We start from the raw sequence: 17811 nt of genomic DNA on the forward strand, positions 1-17811 counted from the left end.
AGGTCAAGACTAGAAATGTGTTCCTGGGTACTTTCAGCCTACTTGGTTTAATCAAATTGCTTTTGAATATGAATGTCCTAATTTAATTCTTTGGACCTTTGAGGGGAGGACACTGTCACTTCTACATATGTAGAGAAGTAAAAGTCTCATAGATCCATCTTGTCTTTAAAAATATATGTTGCTATAATAATCTTTTCTTTAATAACATCAGGGTGAGTTATGAGTTAATTGTTTCAGTTCATTGTTTCCTGGTCCAGTTTAGGCTGTTCATTTTGCTAACGTTTTTGCCAAAGATTTCAAGAACATGATCTTTAGAGTTGAACAGAAAGGAGGTATTAACAACAAAAATATTTTAAAATGTTAGATTCTTCTTAATATCATAGTCCTAAAGATCAATAAGCAAAAGTTATAAACTCCCATTGAGACTTTCTTCACCCTTTCCTTTGAGAGGCGTCAGTGAAGGGCACAGTGGTTGTACCTCCATGAATGTGTATTCCTAAATTCATGCTGGCTGAATTCAGGTGTAATTAGAGACCGAGACCCATAAAATGAGGGGCAAGGAGCTAATTACTCTTGTCGGTAACCAGCTGTGGCCATAAGTAACCCTGTTTTGACCCAATTAATAGTAAATCCAATTTTTAATCCTACAGACAGTTGATGGTGCACTCGTAGCTGCAAAATGAAGGACATTAAATTTGGCTGTGACATTGAGTGGTTACACAGAAGACCTGCTTCTACAACATTTGGAAACATTGTGAAACATTACTGTTCAGTTGCTATTTTTCCATCTCAAAATATTTTTTTTTAGTTGCTGCTCACTTATGGCCACAGAACAGTCCCTTTTTGAGTAAAGCAGCAAGGTTGCTTAATGACATGCTATGTGGTTAACAAGATTCAACTGCCACATCAAGGACTTTAAATAATTTCAAGATTTTAAATGTATTTATGAAATGAACTCATTACAGCAGCTAATCAATGCAAACTTTGTCCTTTTTCTTTGTCTTTCTAAGAGAAACTGAATTTAATTTAAATTTAAATTACAATGTCTAAAACTTGGTAAAATATTTTAAATTTGAATAAGAGGAAAAAAATAAACATGAATTTATTTATGATGGAGCTTCATACCCAGGACAGTAGCTTCTTAAATGTTAGTAAAATAATTATGTTAAGCATTAAAACAATTTTGAATATGTAATTAAGCATTTATGTTAAAAAACGTTTCTTACGTGTGTGTGTATATATATTTATAACTGACGCATGTGATTCTTTGTACAGTATTTAGAATCTTTCCCTTCAGATAGCAGTCCTCTTCTATTCAGTCTTGTGGCTAAAATAGATCAAAAACATATTTTAAAACTGTTAAAGTAACTGTATGACTCATGCTTGAAGTTCTGAAATTTGGGAGCGTTATGAGGTTTACATGCCAGTAACCGCTAGATCATTTGCATTCTCTCACAGAGTAAACGGAAAAAAATTTAGAAAACTTGTAATAATCCTGACTTCTTTAATAAAATGTGTCCTGTGTATTGCTTAAATCCATAGTCCAGCCTTTTCTGAGTTCTTGAGCCATGAGATGGAGGTGGCCTGTGTAATCTACTATTTTTAGAAAGTTAGGAAAGCAAACCAAATACTCTCTGAGAGGACCCTATGAAATGGCTGTACCCTTCAGCTGTGCTGCTTCAGACTTTGGCCAGGTTCCCAGGTGACTTACGTTAATAGCAGACTTCTAGTTAGAAGAGGAGAATTTATTTCATTAAAAAAAAAACATAAGTCAAACAGTTCAAGAAAGTATTCATTTATGTAAAAGAAGTCAATTGGTATGTTACTAAAGATAATAGGAAGAAAATTAGCTGACTATTTTAGTTGCATACTGATGATTTTAAGGTTTAAATAATTAGATTTAAATATACTGTATGAAAATGTAGAAGTCTGTATCGTAATAAATCTATTGCTAAGTAAAATGGGAATACATGACAATGAGGAATGTAGGTATTTATTAAGAATGTCAGAATTAGAACGAGAACAGTAAAAGAGCACAAGCTGTAATAATGTGTGCTAGTATATAAACAATACTCTACTTAGTTTCTCTAATTTTCCTTTTACAATTGCAGTTTTAATTTATAATAGTCTAAGAGTGTATTCAAGCTGAGACTTAAATTGCTTACGTGCTATAGATTTAGGTGTATTAGCTATTTCAGAAATCCAGAACATTTGCAAAGGTGCATTATTTTATGCCAAAGAGGATTATGTTCCCTTATGGCTTGTGAAAGAGATAGGAAAAAAGAAAGGAAAAATATTAACACTGCAAGCCACCATTAGAAAATTATATTTCAAAAATGATGTTTCAAATCAATGACAAATTGCCTATTCAGTCATGAGCTCCCAACTAAAATTTGGGGAGTCAATGTAAAGAAAGCCTACAGAATGTATTTTAATATTTGCCAAGTTATTTATACCCTCAAAAAAAAAGCTTTTACGATATGATCAACAGAAATAGACTTATTGTTTACTGAATTCTATTTCAAATACCCATTCATCTTTCAGGTACTAGGGATGGGAGGAAGAGAATATAACCTTTATATTTACTATCTATTTTCCAAAAATCTAGCAAAGTTCTTTTACCTTTGAAAACTTTAGTCACTTGTTCCTTTATCAAATTGAGCCATTTTATTTAAGATAATTAAAATTTCTTTTTGCTATATACAGTGATATCTATCTATAAATAGCACCCCTGATCAGATTTGTCATAGAAACATTTGAGATCAGATTCCACTGCAAAGTGGCATACAATCAAGGGCACTGAGAACAGTTTTAAAGAGCCTCTGCAGGCTTAGCAGAATATATGAAGTATGGAAATTAGGTATTAGAAGGCACACAAATATATGTACATACAGGTAAATGAACAACTAAAGCACTCAAAATCAGTAAGGCAAATCAAGTATCCAGATGTTCACATATGGATTGGATGGCATAACTAGACATGATAAAGTAGTCCCAAAGGTGGTTATAGTTAAATTTTAGAAGATCCTCTGTTGCTAGCATGGTTTATCCTCAATCCAGAAATTGCCTGTGTTGCTGCTGTTCTAAGCCCCAAGCATAGACTTTTCATCATATTTTAAAAACCGGTTGCACTGATAATCCTGATAAAATATCTGCAAGTTTTAGACTAAATATGCAATTTTTCAATTAAAATTTTGATCTATTAGGGTCCTAACTGGAATCACTGTTACCAGGAAGTTTTTTTGTGGTTTGATTTTTAACCACTGGTATCTCCCATGTATTAAAACTTTGACAGATTATTATATATACTGTGCTGGCACATATATTCAATGTGTCTTTCAGTGACAGATTGACATATCACTTCCTTGTTTTCTCCTAATGACTTAGGAGATGAACTAACTATAAGGCATAACCTGCGCAGCAGTATGTTTCATATAAAAGGTCCCTAAGCAGAAACTTCACAACTTTGTAAAGAATATCCTGTGAATATGCTGCAGTGTCATCAACTCTGACATAACCTTTCTTTAATGAAATTCTCAATAGCTGCAGTTGCTTTGGTGAAACTAGTAATTGTATTCATTTGCCTGTTTATATTGTTAGAACTTTTTTAGAAAACTTTTTTTTAATGAGTAAAGGTTTTTTTAGACTATTAGATAAATTGTAAACCATGTTTCGAATCAAGCTACCTGCTGCAGTAATTCTAGAACTATTTATTTTGCTTCATATTATAAGATTTTGGTACACTGCGTCTACTTTTTTTCTCATGAAATCTTGCTTCACTGTGTGAGTGCGACAAACTAAAAACAATTTAGACCTCAAGCAATGTGGCACTTACAGTTGAATTCAGTTTCATTGTAATTCAGATGTCTGAAGCTAATCAAAATTCCACGGAGTACCCTTGAAACAATTTCATGTATAAGGCTGTTTCTCACTTAAAAGAAACAATGCAGTGTGGGGTGAATTGTCTTTTGAAGAACTGTATGACACATGCCCAGTTCAGGTGAAAGGTGAGAAATGGAATGTTTCTCAGACCTAGCACAGACACCTAGGGACCTAGTTTGGGAAGCTTATCTTGTCATTTTCCTTGCCAAGGATAAGTAGAGGATTTCAGCTATCAACATTGCTAATCCGTTACCTTTCATGCTGAGCAATGTCTCTGCCTTCCCACAGACTTAGACAAAGCTTCTTATTTTCTTCCAAAGAGATCCTATTGAGGAAATTTGAATTTTTTTTTTTTTTTTTTTTTTTAACTTAGCAGTACTACATCGTGTGCTTTTAGATAGGTGAGCAATTTTCCATGTTAACAGCTAGGCCAAAAATCGTGACTGCCAGTAGAAGTGGGTAACTAGATAGATAGATAGATGGCCTTTGATTTAGCACTAATGATAGTTATTAGCATGTAGCAACTTAAGTAAAAGCAACTGGAAAGGCTTGATAGAAATTCTGAGTTGTTTGAAGTATAATAGATTATTAGGATAGTAATTTCTTCGTGAATTTTACTGTAAACAAGCTTGATTCTAGTGAGGACTTACGCTAATTGCTCACATAATATACTAACAGCAACTACAGAGTTTTTGTTTAATACTGTTTCTTATACAAATATCATCAAATGCACATCTACCTACAGCATCATCCCTACATTTTTGGCACATGTTTGAAATATTTTCTCTTTGAGATAAAGTTTGATTTTTTTGCTAGCGATAAAACTTTCTATGCTATGAGCTTGTGTTTTGAAAATTACTGATAATTACTAAACAGTATAACCCCTGATATCTTCTAATTTGGTTGACAGGCTGTTTGTCCTCTGGATTCCTGAGGGCCTTGGCCATCTCTGACCATTACATTTCTTCTTTTGTTATCTCTGAGTTCTTTCCAGCTTTCTAATTGTCCATCTTTAGAACTATTGGTTCCGATCTTAAATGTCTTTCCATAGTCACACAGAAGTGATTTAGACATTTTGTCTGTGAAGAATTAGATTCAGCTTTGCATAACAGAGACACCTCCCCTACCCTCCCCAGCATTTGGCATAAACAAATTAGGGGTTTATATTTCAGTCAGTCGTCTAGGTCTGTTTGGCGACTCTATAGTCATTGGAACTCAGGTTCCTTCTCTCTTAGTTCCTAAGGAGCACATGGCTTCCAACTTTAGGATTATTTCAAAATTGCAATGTGGCCACTGCAGTGCCAGCCGTCATATCCTTAGTCTAGCAGGACGCAGAAAAGGCAAGACACCATAACTCAGCCCAGCCAGGCTCCTTTTAAGCAAAGGTTCTCTGAGCTTCAGCCAGTAATTTTTCAGTCTCTTATTGACTGATTTTGGTAGCAGGGATTGCTAGGAAGTATTTTTTTGTATGTTTGTTTGTTTTGTTTTTATTTATTATTATTTTAAAAAACTGTTGCCTTGATTGAAATCAGGAGTCTGGTAGGTAAGACAGAAGGGGAGAATGGAAATGGATGTTCAGGAGGGCCATTTCTGGAATAAAAGAGTGATTATTTTTCCTCTCATAAAACTTTCAGAATTAAGTAAATCTCTCTGGAAAGCATCTGGGTAAGGGAGGTGGTTGAGGAGATACCACTTTTGAAGAGAAACTGAAGTCTTCTCATCTTGACAAACTTGTCATCACTTCTGTCATGCTTATTTAGTAAATAAAACCTGGCATATCACAAATGGATTTATTTTTCCTTATAGAGAAAACTAAAACAGCTTCATTTTTTATCTTCTTATAACTGTACTTATTTATTTATTTGAGACAGAGTCTTACTCTGTTGTCCAGGCTTGAGTGCAGTGGTGTGATCTCGGCTCATAGTAACCTTCGCCTCCCACGTTCAAGCAATTCTCCTGCCTCAGCCTCCCGAGTAGCTGGTCCTACAGGCGTGTATCACCATGCCCAGCTAATTTTTGCATTCTTAGTAGAGACAGGGTTTCACCGTGTTGGCCAGGCTGGCTTGAACTCTTGACCTCAGGTGATCAGCCCGCCTTGGCCTTCCAAAGTGCTGGGATTACAGGTGTGAGTCACCGCGCCCAGCCTACTATTCATATTTATATGAACAGTCACATTTTTATAACTGGAATATAGCAGAAATGCCATGTCATTAAAAACAGGTCCCAAGTGATTTTATATGACAAAAGAATCTGTACTTTGATTTGTATTTCTGCTGCTTCCACAAATACACTTTCTTATTTTTTCTGTATGGAGTAAAATAACAAGGTGAGTTAATATTTATTGAAACTTAATGTATGTCAATCAGTGTTTTCAGTGCTTTTCATTTTTTCATAGTATTTTGTCCCTATAAAATCTCATCGAGTTAGTTACTGGTGTTATTTCCATTTCACAGATGGGCACACTGAAATACAGAGAAATTAGGTAATACATGCAAGGTCAGTCAGCCAGTAAAATGTGGACTTGGAGCCTCGTAATCTGATTTCACAGCCTGTACTCTTAATTGTTTTGTTATGTTTGCTGGAAAACATTGCTTCTTAATTTCCATATGCATATTCTAAGGATTCGACAAAGAAAACATAACTAACAGCAGTACTTAAGAATAAAAATGAATATCCAAGACAAATTTATAGTACAGGGCCTAAAACAGTAAGTACTCAGAAGTAATCACTGTATTTTAAGTCAACAAATGAGTCAAGGAGTTAACCCAAAATAGCAGAAAGAATGCTGCCACCAACTTTCAAAGATGTTGTATCTGTTGTAAAATATATGGCCATATAGGAAAAATTTTAAATGAATCATCTCAGATAACTAGTCACTGTATAAACTATATAGCTGCCTCCCCAGTGCATAAAAAGCCATATTCAAAAGGTTTAATTGTTTAGAAAATGTTTTTCCACAGAAGCAAGGTGATTAAGTCATCGGGTCAACCCTGAGAAGCCAAAGTAGCCCAGAGGATGCTTGAGTTATAGTTCAGTACAAACAGTACCTTGGAAACCCTGGTTATTAATTAAACCCAACAGGCTCCGTAGAAGTGTTATCTTATCATAAATCTTGAGAACTACTAGAGTCACAGACCCCAGCTGCTTTTGTCAAACTATTTCTGTGGCAAAGATGTACTTTAAATTTCAGTTTAGGGTTCCAGAAATTCAGCTTGCCTAGTGCAGGGGAGGTGGCCTTTCCCAAAGTCCTGGAACTCATGCTGTGAGCCAGTGTAGTTTTCCCCAGCTTTAACTTTGGGCTGCTTCTGTTTCCTGAAGCTAGTCTTTAACAGGGCATTTGCTTAGAATCAGCAGGGTCTAAAGACAGGGTATGCAGTGAGGAGCTGGAGTCCAAAGCTTCCCACCTGTGTAACCTTTAGGGTGGGAAGGTGTCGTCAATATGTCTTCCAAGTGACCCACATGTTACTAAGGACTCAGCCTGCCTGTTTTTTGAATGTAGTGCTTATTGATCCTGGGCCCTGTCTACTGCAGAGCTTAATGAAGATCTTCTCCCCATTCTTCCTCCTCTCTGAAATTTTCAGGTGTGTGGTTGTTGCTGTTGTTTTCTAAATACTAGTAGCCATGGGGAAACAGGTAGATCATAAAAGTATCAAACTCAATTTTTGTTTTGTTTTCTTTTTTTTTTTTTTGGCATTTTATCATAGGATATGGTCAAGAGACCAGTTGTAAAAACTCAGATGTGAGTAAGAAAACCATTAGGAGGTGATAAGGATTCAACAATTTGAGTAATATAACTTATGTACTTCCTATGTCAAACTTTAGGGAGGCAGATGTTAACAATACAGTCCTCAAGGAGCCGGTTACTAACAGGGAGACTAGTATATTAGGTGGTGGTGGCCATGGTTAGGAGGGGGAGGTTTCTCGACAGCAATTGCAGGGTCAGTGAAAGAGATACTTGAGGAAGAGAGAAAGAAATAGCTCTGGTGGTTTATCTTTCCTTTTTCCCCTTCCCTCTCTCTCACACTATTAATTATGACACCACAAGTGGGAATAAAAGAACTAGAGGGAATCCCCAATAAGAGACTTCACATAGCCACAGGCCACCAGACTGTGGCAGCTGTCCCTGAATCATCATGGGTCAGTTGGTAAGGACCTATATTTTAACCCTAGATCACAATTTTAGGCCCAGCAAAATTCTTCTGAAGCTGTCTAGATTTATTAAGCAATATTTATATTTTAGTTTATGTTAATATGAGATAACAAGACCAGGTTGAGATCCAAGACCCTGTTTTCTCCAGACCTCATATGAGTCCAGTATCTTAAGTTAGAATTTATCTCTCTGCATAAAAATCAGACCTAGTGCGTAGGCTTCTGGATCTCAGAATCACTTATACTTAAGTCCAGGCTGTTCTCAAATAAGGCAAGAAGCATCTGCTGTTAATAGCTGACAGTAAATTACACAAAGTAAAACATGGAAAATTAAAGTCAGAAAAGCTAGGAAGCTTTTCTATCATTTTCAATTTTCTGCAAAAATACAGACATAATCAGTGTTTAGGATCTGCTTGTGATGGATAAATTACATCTGTAATTCCTTCTTTTCCATATTACTGCATTCAGACGATAATTTGCTTTCAGATATCTTTGCTCATCTAATCGTTCATAGACTGGAAATAAGTAGTAACATCTCCCAATCCTAGGAACCATTTATAACTAGTCTTTGCCTTTTTGGGTGTTGATAGACTAGTGGTGATTATAAGCTTTCGAGCTTCTGAAAAGCACAACGAAGATTAAAATAATCATAGGATAATAAAATACTTTAAAACCCTTCTAGTCTTTAATTTTAAAATGTTCCAGTAGAACACAAATTTGCTCAGGTAACACACAAGTAAGCATTAAATGCCTTCCTGTGTATCTGAGAAGTTTGTTATGAAATATTTTGGAAACCGCTGCATAGTCAGTGTAGGAGGAGCAGATGAATTTTAGCCGTGGTTATGTGTGCTGTAAAAGACTATACGTGCTTGTATTAGTCAGAATGAGTACACCACTAATTTTTGTATGGTAAGAGATTTATACTAAGCTCATCATCAGTTTCTATAATTCAGTGAGATAAAACTGAGTCAGATTGATTTTTAGGTAGCACATGTAGAAACAGCTAATTTTATTCCCCTGATTTGATCCTCATCTATTGATTATATAAACTAAAGAAGCTAAGAACAATTAACCCTTACGAGGTTACACAGTCAGGAGATGCTGAACTGAGATTCAGTGTAGGAAGTCTGTCTTCAGAGCCTATGCTTTTATAAGTCTTTATGCTAAGTTTAACTTGTTTAAATAGCAAGATTATGAAGCACTATACAGTGACCTCGTATAGACAAAAATATTGTATATTGATTATTAGAGAAACTACATATTAGACTGTTGTACATACATGGGCAAGTATTTGTTGAATCATTTCAGTTGCCTAAATTTAAGCAACTGTGCTGTTTAAAACATGCTCATTCACATTTTTTCTTAATCTAGAAAGTCACTTCTGAATAATTGCTTGTTTAGATTTTCTCATTTGATGTGGGAAATTTATATTAAAATCTTAACTAATATTCTAACAATACAGAGTCTGAACCTAAAGTCAAGAAGAATTTTAAGTCATGCCGCAGACAGAGGACGAACAGTATAGCAAATCAGAATAATAGACTGTTTGGGGGGGTTGGGGGGAACCCATGAGAATTTCAGGATTCCAAGATAAAGCTTGGAATTGAGGTAAAGGCATCAGATAAGGAAGTGTTTCATTTCATAACTTTTTTTTTGCTTGAAATATAATATATTTTAAATCACAAAAGTAGTATAACTGTTATTTTTCTAATGCATAGAACCATGAGACTTTTTTTTTTTTTTTTGAGACAGAGTCTCACTCTGTCGCTCAGGCTGGAGTGTGGTGGTGCCATCTCAGCTTACTGCAACCTCCGCCTCCTGGGTTCAAGCGATTCTCCTGCCTCAGCCTCCTGAGTAGCTGGAATTACAGGCGTGCACCACCACACCTGGCTAATTTTTTTTATCTTTGATAGAGACAGGGTTTCACCATGTTGGCCAGGCTTGTCTCAAACTCCTGACCTTGTTGTCTGCCTGCCTCGGCCTCCCAAAGTGCTGGGATTACAGGTGTGAGCCACCGCGCCCGGCCAACATTTTATTTTTTATGGCAAAGAATCAAGACTTTGTTAAGAGCCTAAACCGTGGATTCAGCTGGATCTGAGTTTGATACCATAGTGACTTCCTAGTGACATTGTGCCAATCACTTTACTGTCCCAAGCTGGTTTCCTTATCTGTAAAACAAGTCTAGTATCATTTGCTTTCAAGATTTGTGAGGATTCAATGAGATCAGTTAGATATAAATCATTTAATGTAGTGTCTTACTCCATGTAAATACTCCATAGATACTAACGGTAGCCGTTTGTATTGTTCTTATCTGAACGACAGAGTTCAGTCTAAGTTATCTTTCTCTTATGGGAGAAACTTTGCCTTAGGTCAGAGTGAATGTTATTTGTCATTATGCACATTGCACTACAGGTCTCTGTGTTGTTTGAAAAAATTAAAAAGGACTTACCTTGAATGTATATAAGTGTGCACATACTAGCTTATTTATTTACCTGTTATCAAGAGAAAATAACCTCTTAACCTCTTAACATATGTATGACTTGACTACTAGCTAAACCAGTGGGTATTAATGGAATAATTCAGAATTTATATTGTCTGTACCTGAAAATTCATTTTGTAAATGCAGTTAACTATGAATGGAAAAATGGTTGTAGCCATCTGTTAGCAAATCTAAATTCATTTAAAACTAATCCTATTTAGCTTTATGCTGGTCTACAGTAAATAATTCATACTTGATATTTCAAATGCTGTATTATTTATGTAAATTTTCTCCTAAAAGACTCACCTAAGACTTTTCTAGAAATAAAATTGTTTATTCAGTAAAGTACCTGCACAGATTAGAAGGTTAAATATTAAAGTTTATTTTTTCATGATTGCACTATTCTTTTCTATTTTTTTATACCTATATAAACTTAATTGGTCAAATATCTACCACTCACTTCCTCAAATGTGTAAAGAAGCATCCAAATCCATAATACTCTGTTTATCACAGCTTTTTTTTCCCCCCCTTTCACTGTCACTCAGAATCGATAGGGATCCAATTCTAGCCTGTTGAAATAGTCCATTTTGCTCCAAGACTTTTTTTTTTTTTTTGAGATGGGAGTTTCGCTCTTGTTGCCCAGGCTGGAGTACAATAGCGTGATCTTGGCTCACCGCAGCCTCCACCTCCCGGGTTGAAGCGATTCTCCTGCCTCAGCCTCCTGAGTAGCTAGGATTACAGGCATGTGCTACCACGCCCGGCTAATTTTGTATTTTTAGTAGAGACAGGGTTTCTCCTTGTTGGTCAGGTTGGTCTTGAACTTCCAACCTCAGGCGATCTGCCTGTCTTGGCCTCCCGAAGTGCTGAGATTATAGGTGTGAGCCACCATGCCTGGCCTAGCTCCAAAATTTTAAAAAGCATTTGCCTCATTTATGAGTTTGAGACTTTTAACATGATTAGAAATAGGAGAGCATGTACTTTTTCCAGCAAGTGAAAAGGGGGAAACAAACACCAAAACCCCATCTCCCTGATTTTTTTGGCTTTTCAGAAATAATACAGCGTAGTTGTTTCCTATGGCCAGTTCTGGGTTTTTCTTGACAGCATCTGTAACTGTTCTCGTTATAGTCTAATTCTGGGTAGGAGTTATGTGTTTACAGTTTGATTTACTGAGCCATGCCACTGCATTCTTGTTAAGGTTATTGATTATTGCCCATTCTGTTCTGCTGTGTATTGATTTAGTGTGTGACAATGAGTTAATTGTATTACTTGATGTTGAAGAAGGATCAAATATCTGTTCAAAGGGGATGCTTGTAGCCTGTGTAATTGAGTTGGCTATTTCAGGCTTTTAACATGTTGTGAAACAATTAGGAGAAAGTACAGGAGGACCTCTGAGGGCAGGGAACATAAAATTTGTTTTCAGCTTTTTCGCAGTTGCCAAAAATGGTGCGGTAAGGCTTTCCTGGAATTAAGTAGTCAGTTGGTATTTGGTTAGCAGATGCTTTGTAAAACCTAATATATTCCCACTATATTTCCTTTAAAAATCAAGGGGGTTAACACCTTTAGATTGTCATGTTTTATTGAGAAAAATCCACTTCTCTGAAACTCCCTATTACTGGATATAAGAAAAAATAACAAGATGTGTTGTGTATGTTGGTGCCCACATTTTGGAGGAAATTACAGAGATAGAAAATTAAGCTAAATTATTAAGAATCTGATGAGTTCTTTTTGCTTACTACAGTTTTGTTTCGTATTTGATAAGAAAATTTCCATGTAATAACATTTAAGATAAGGCCAGTATTATTTTCTTTGACATTATTTTGCAGTTTGAATTTTCTAAGCTTTAGACAATTCACACTTAATGTAAAAAAAAAATTAACCTTCAGAATGAGATCATGGTGCCATGGTTCTCTAATGAATGTTACCTTTTGTTTTAGCAGCTCAGTTGGCTCTAATCCATGGAAAAGTTTTTATTTCCCATCAGCTCCAAAGTAGGAGCCAAACCAAAGTTTAAAGAAACGTTTTCCAGCAGACAAGTTTCTACAGATAATATCAATAGTGAAAGCGTGTGAACACACACACACACACACACTGTCTCTCTCTCACACACACATATGCGCGCGCACACACACGTCTTATGGAAATATTAAATCAGGAAGAATTTCTGAAGTTCTCATAATAAAAATAACTGTAATATTAATAAAGTACTCCTTATCAGTTATTTCTCGTCACATTGTGGCCCCAAGGGTTTGCTTGACTTTTCAAAATGTATTTGCTTCAGGATAAATTGAAGAAGTACCACTCTCTCCCTGTATTAATATCTTTCAGGGCTTTTGATCTGTAACCTCTTGTCACCTCTGGTTTATCTGGCTTAGCATATGAATTTTGAAGAATGAGGGAGCATAAACAATTATGACTGCCTTTTAAAAAATGCACGTTAAACTTGCAGCCTCAAACTTGTCAGTTCTGAACTTTAACAGTAGAAAAGTGAAAACTCGGCGTCGAAAGTAGAGAGTGTAAGAGATTTTGCCAGTTGGACCACTTTGCTGCAAATACCTATTAGACCCAAACCTTTCTTTTGCCTAGTGATCAGCTATACTAATAGCAAGATCCACTTAATTCCATGTGAGTCAACAGCTTGCATGGCATGCCCACTGTGTGCAAATAGCTTCTCAGGTACTTTTCCAAGCGTCCTGCCTGCACAAAGCAGAAGAGACTTGGAATATATTTATTTATTCTCTCACCCCACTGCTTGCTCTATCACCTAGACCTTCATGCTCCATCACCTAGTCCTGCTTGCTCCATCACCTAGTTGGAATTTCTAAATCAACAGACATGGGCAGATATATATTTTAAAAGCTGTGTGCCTCTGATTAACAACCCTTCCTTTAATACTGCTGAGAGTTTCTGGGAACATAGTGTTTTTGCCATGACTTCTCAATCTATAGAGAAGATGTATTTATCTCCTAAGGATAAAACCATCTGGAAATTTTCACATGCTCCAGACTTTCAGATAGAGCTGGCTTTGCCTTCTCTTTTTCTTCTTCCTCCTCCTCTTCTTCCTTTTCTTCTTTTATTTATTTATTTATTTTGCTTTGCTTATTAAAACTATGGATGAATTTTTAAAAAGATTAAGAAGATGAAATAACCTTCTCACCTACTTAGTAATTTCTTATTCATAGTTAGAAGGTACAGTAACTGTTTCATAAATGTCCCCATTAAATTTCTGATTCAAAAAATATATATTTTTCTTTATAAATACCGTTTCCTATGATTTTTGGTCCCTAAAAAGCAAACAAAAAAAAAGCTACTTGATGGTACATTGGTTGTAGTTAGCAAGTCTCCATTTTCTACAGATCTTCCATTCTGCTTTATTAACTTCCTTTATTAATGATAAATCAGCCAGTTGATAAAATAATGTGTTAACTTTTAAAAGATTCTTATAAATTTATGTGGAGTTCTGTGACTACCTGATATGACTTTGTGACTATTTTAGTTGTATAAAGAATTTCAAATTATTTATTCCTTAAAAAAAATTTTTTTTTTCAGAGACAGTCTCACTGTCACTCAGGCTGGAGTGCAGTGGCGCAATCTTAGCTCACTGCAACTTCCACTTCCTGGGTTTAAGTGATTCTCCCGCCTCAATCTCCTGAGTATCTGGGATTACAGGCATGCACCACCATGCCGGGCTAATTTTTGTATTTTTTGTATAGATGGGGTTTCAGCATGTTACCCAGGCTGGCCTTGAAATCCTGAGCTCAAGCGATCCACCCATCTTGGCCTCCGAAAGTGTTGGGATTACAGGCGTGAGCCACCGTGCCTGGCCTATTTTTTGTTTTATTTTTTTAATCTTGAAATAACTCCACAGAGTTATCTCCAAGTAAGTCTAATATCTTCTCTTTGAATTTCTAACTGATTCTTATTTATAAACCCATAGAATCTGTAAACCCACAAACAAATGATTCTTCATCGATCAAGTTCTGTTTTCAAGTAGATGTTCAACGAGATGTTCAAAAAGACGATAAAGGATACATTGTAACCTAAGGACTTTATTTCGTTCATTTGGTCTTTTACCTTTTAATTGTAGTGGACTTAAATGTATACAGATTTTCTTGTACAACAAGTAGTATCCTTTAGCTGCAACAAATGAATAGATTAGCCTATGTGAATATAATTTTGCAAAATATTAATGTATGAAAGTAGTCCTAAGACTGCAAGTACTGTTGCTTTAGAACTTCATGCATAAATTGGGTGTGTTGTTACAGGATACAGAGAAAATTGATGGTCAGCCTTAGCCTGTAGTATATTTTGACAGCATGAATGAGTCAAGCAAGCAATTTTCCAGACTGTTTAATGGTACAAAGGAAAGGGCTGCTAAGGAAGTCATTCTTATGACTAGCTGAAAAATATTTTTCTTAGTGACCGTTCTAGAGAAAAACAGGTCACCGTTGGAAGAAAAAAGCAGTCTCATGTTACAAGCATTTTGAAAGTGGTTTGATCATTAAAATGTATTTATCTTATGACAAAACTTAAAACGGATACTGCTTACTATATTTGCAATGTCTTGAAACTCAACAAGAAATTATGTAGCATCATTACAAGTTTTAATTCATGGTAGAATTTTGGAGATTATATTTATTGAGCTATGTTTTTTATTTCATTAGTACAAATAAAACTGCATTATCATAAACATAAAGATAAAATGTTTTAAGTTTATAAAATTACTGCAAATTTATTCCACTGTGTGGTTCTAAACTGCATTTGAATTAAAATAGGACTTGATTGATGGAGAATCATTTGTTTGTGGGTTTACAGATTCTCTTCTAGGTAGTTTGAAAAGATTCATTGTCCAGCAGCAACTGTTCAGCCAGAGACATAGTGCTTAGCATGAGCTTGATGGATTCAAACCACTGGGTTTATCATTACTACATAGATCTTTGAAAAGACAGGCTGCAAATCTTGTTTCTAAGCTGTGACTAGCTATTATTATGTCAATTTGAAGAACAGAAGTAAAATCAATCCAGATTCAAAAAAAGACACTCTACAGTCATTCACAGACTGCAACCAGTTCAAATTGTAATATCCTGCCTATTTAAAGTCCCCTGATTATTATGATTATTCAATATCATGTTAATATTTAAAACTTGGAATACAACCTACTAACCTTATTTTTATTTGTACTACTGGAAGTTCCTCTAGCATTTTTGAAGTAGCTTGGAAAAAAATTGAGATTCAGTTGTGGTTCTACTTACATTTTTACTAGAGTAAGTTGGAGAGACAAATCAGTGAGTAGTCAAGTCTTCATATAATCAAAGCTTTTAAAATATGATAACAAAAACTTCAGGTGTTAGATTTAGCTTCATGGAAAACCTTTTTTTGGGGGGCCTAAGTTTAAAATGTGTTTTTTCTTTGCATTTTAAAAGATTGCTTGTGCAGTGTTCAATGGTTTTGTTTAGCATTTAGAGATGATTTTTTCCTTTGTCACTTTCCACATTGAACTCTACTGATTTAGTGTGTCAGAATTGCCGTCAGAAGAGTCCTTAGAAATGATGTCATGCAGTTCATTAGTTTTACAGATAGGGAACCAAGGAGTGGTGAGGTTAGGGTTTAATCATATTCATAAAGATCTTGAGGTCATTAGGACCCTTTAAATGTGACTAGTTAAATCACAGCAAAAACTAGAATATATTGTCTTCATTTCAGGAAAATGGCATCATTGACACACCTGACAGATGAAAACTGCTATTAAGGTCGAGTCCAAGTGACAAAACTTTCTTGACTGTTCTGAGGCCTTGGTTACGGTGGCATTAAAGTTCTATACTGTTTTTTTTTTGTTTGTTTTTTGTTTTGGCTGGACAACAGACTCTCCAAAAAAATGCATGTGTACACATTATGCTTATTATAAAATTTACTAATAAAATGAAATGGAAGACAATTAAAATTATAATAAAATATACAATGCTCGACATTTAAATTCTATATGGCCAATTGATTCTTACAGAATGCCTTTTTGATTTTTGTCCAACTCTTGCATCTATAGTCAACCTGTGGTCGCAGTTGACAGAAGAGTTTAATTCTTTCTTTGTGCTCTTACTCCTGGGTCCCTCATTGTACAGTGATCATCAAATGCAACATCCTTCATGAAAATGAATAGCTTCACTTTTTGGCATTTCCTTCCTTTTTATGTGTCCTAGAATACACTACATTATTCTTGATTTTACAGTTAATTTGTAAATTGTTTCTAACCCCCACTAGTTTATAAACTCCTTAAGAATGAGAAGCTTGCATTAATCACTTCTATATATATAGTGTTTTGAATATCCTTGGCATTCATTAAATGTTTAGTGAATTGAATGCAATGTTTCTTCCAGACTATGACCAATAATTGTGAGAAGATTTTATGTGTTTTTAAATTCAACTTTAGAGAATTTCTTTTTATGTAATAGGACATTTGTTGGACAGCAACATGTAATTACTCATAAAATGTTTCTCTGCGGAGTCCAGCATCCTTCATTTGTGATAGGACTCATCCCGTTAAATTGCTCAGGCACTATAATGGACTATTTATGTTCTGTTGATGTAAATTTCTAGAACAGGCCTTTCCTTGGACTCATGCCATGTTTTGTATGTTATCTTGTGCAGGCAGCACATGGGGACCTAGTCAGGCTTCCTGATATGATAGCTGTATATAGAGCCCATGTCTCAGAGGGGAATGATAAATTGGTCTGTGCAGTGACACAATAAAGTTATTTTGATGACAGTATTAACTCTCTTTTCATAAGGGTGCTTTGTTGGAAAACTATTCAGCTTAACACAGAATATTTAGCTTTCAAAGGTTGCATAGGGAGAAATGATACTGCCAGGATAGAAACATTATCAGTTTTTTCTTTTTTTTTTTTTTATCTTTTTTGACTCTACCGAGAATATTGAAAAGAGTTTTGATTAGTATTGGTGTTTATTACGAGAGGAACATTCTGGGAACCAGACTACTAGTATAATTATTATTGTTTTTATTATCAAACTAATAGCACTAACAAGGACATATGGTATTTGTCAAGGGATTCCTATATCTCTGTTACACTTAAATTTCTCTATACTCTAATTTTAGAAAAAAAGTTGTTTCGTCTTCCAACTGTGAATACTTTATAGTGTTGCAACTTCTACTTCTAATCTTTAATCTGAAGTAGAAAAGAGAATCCAAGCTTCCAAGAAGTATGTCTCTAGACTCTGCCACTTATTAACTTGCTCCTTAGTTTTTCTCTCCAACAATTATTTTAAGATCTGTATGATATAAGCTATTTTTA

At 35.2% G+C, this 17811-nt stretch overlaps 1 protein-coding gene across 26 annotated transcripts in view; it reads left to right on the plus strand.

Moving 5' to 3' along the window:
- Positions 1–17811, plus strand: part of MBNL1 (muscleblind like splicing regulator 1) — a 202547-nt gene that overhangs the window by 32720 nt on the left and 152016 nt on the right. The window lies entirely within an intron of this gene.

The sequence above is a fragment of the Gorilla gorilla genome, chromosome 2 (assembly GCF_029281585.2).
Source record: "Gorilla gorilla gorilla isolate KB3781 chromosome 2, NHGRI_mGorGor1-v2.1_pri, whole genome shotgun sequence".
NCBI classification, from domain to species: domain Eukaryota; kingdom Metazoa; phylum Chordata; class Mammalia; order Primates; family Hominidae; genus Gorilla; species Gorilla gorilla.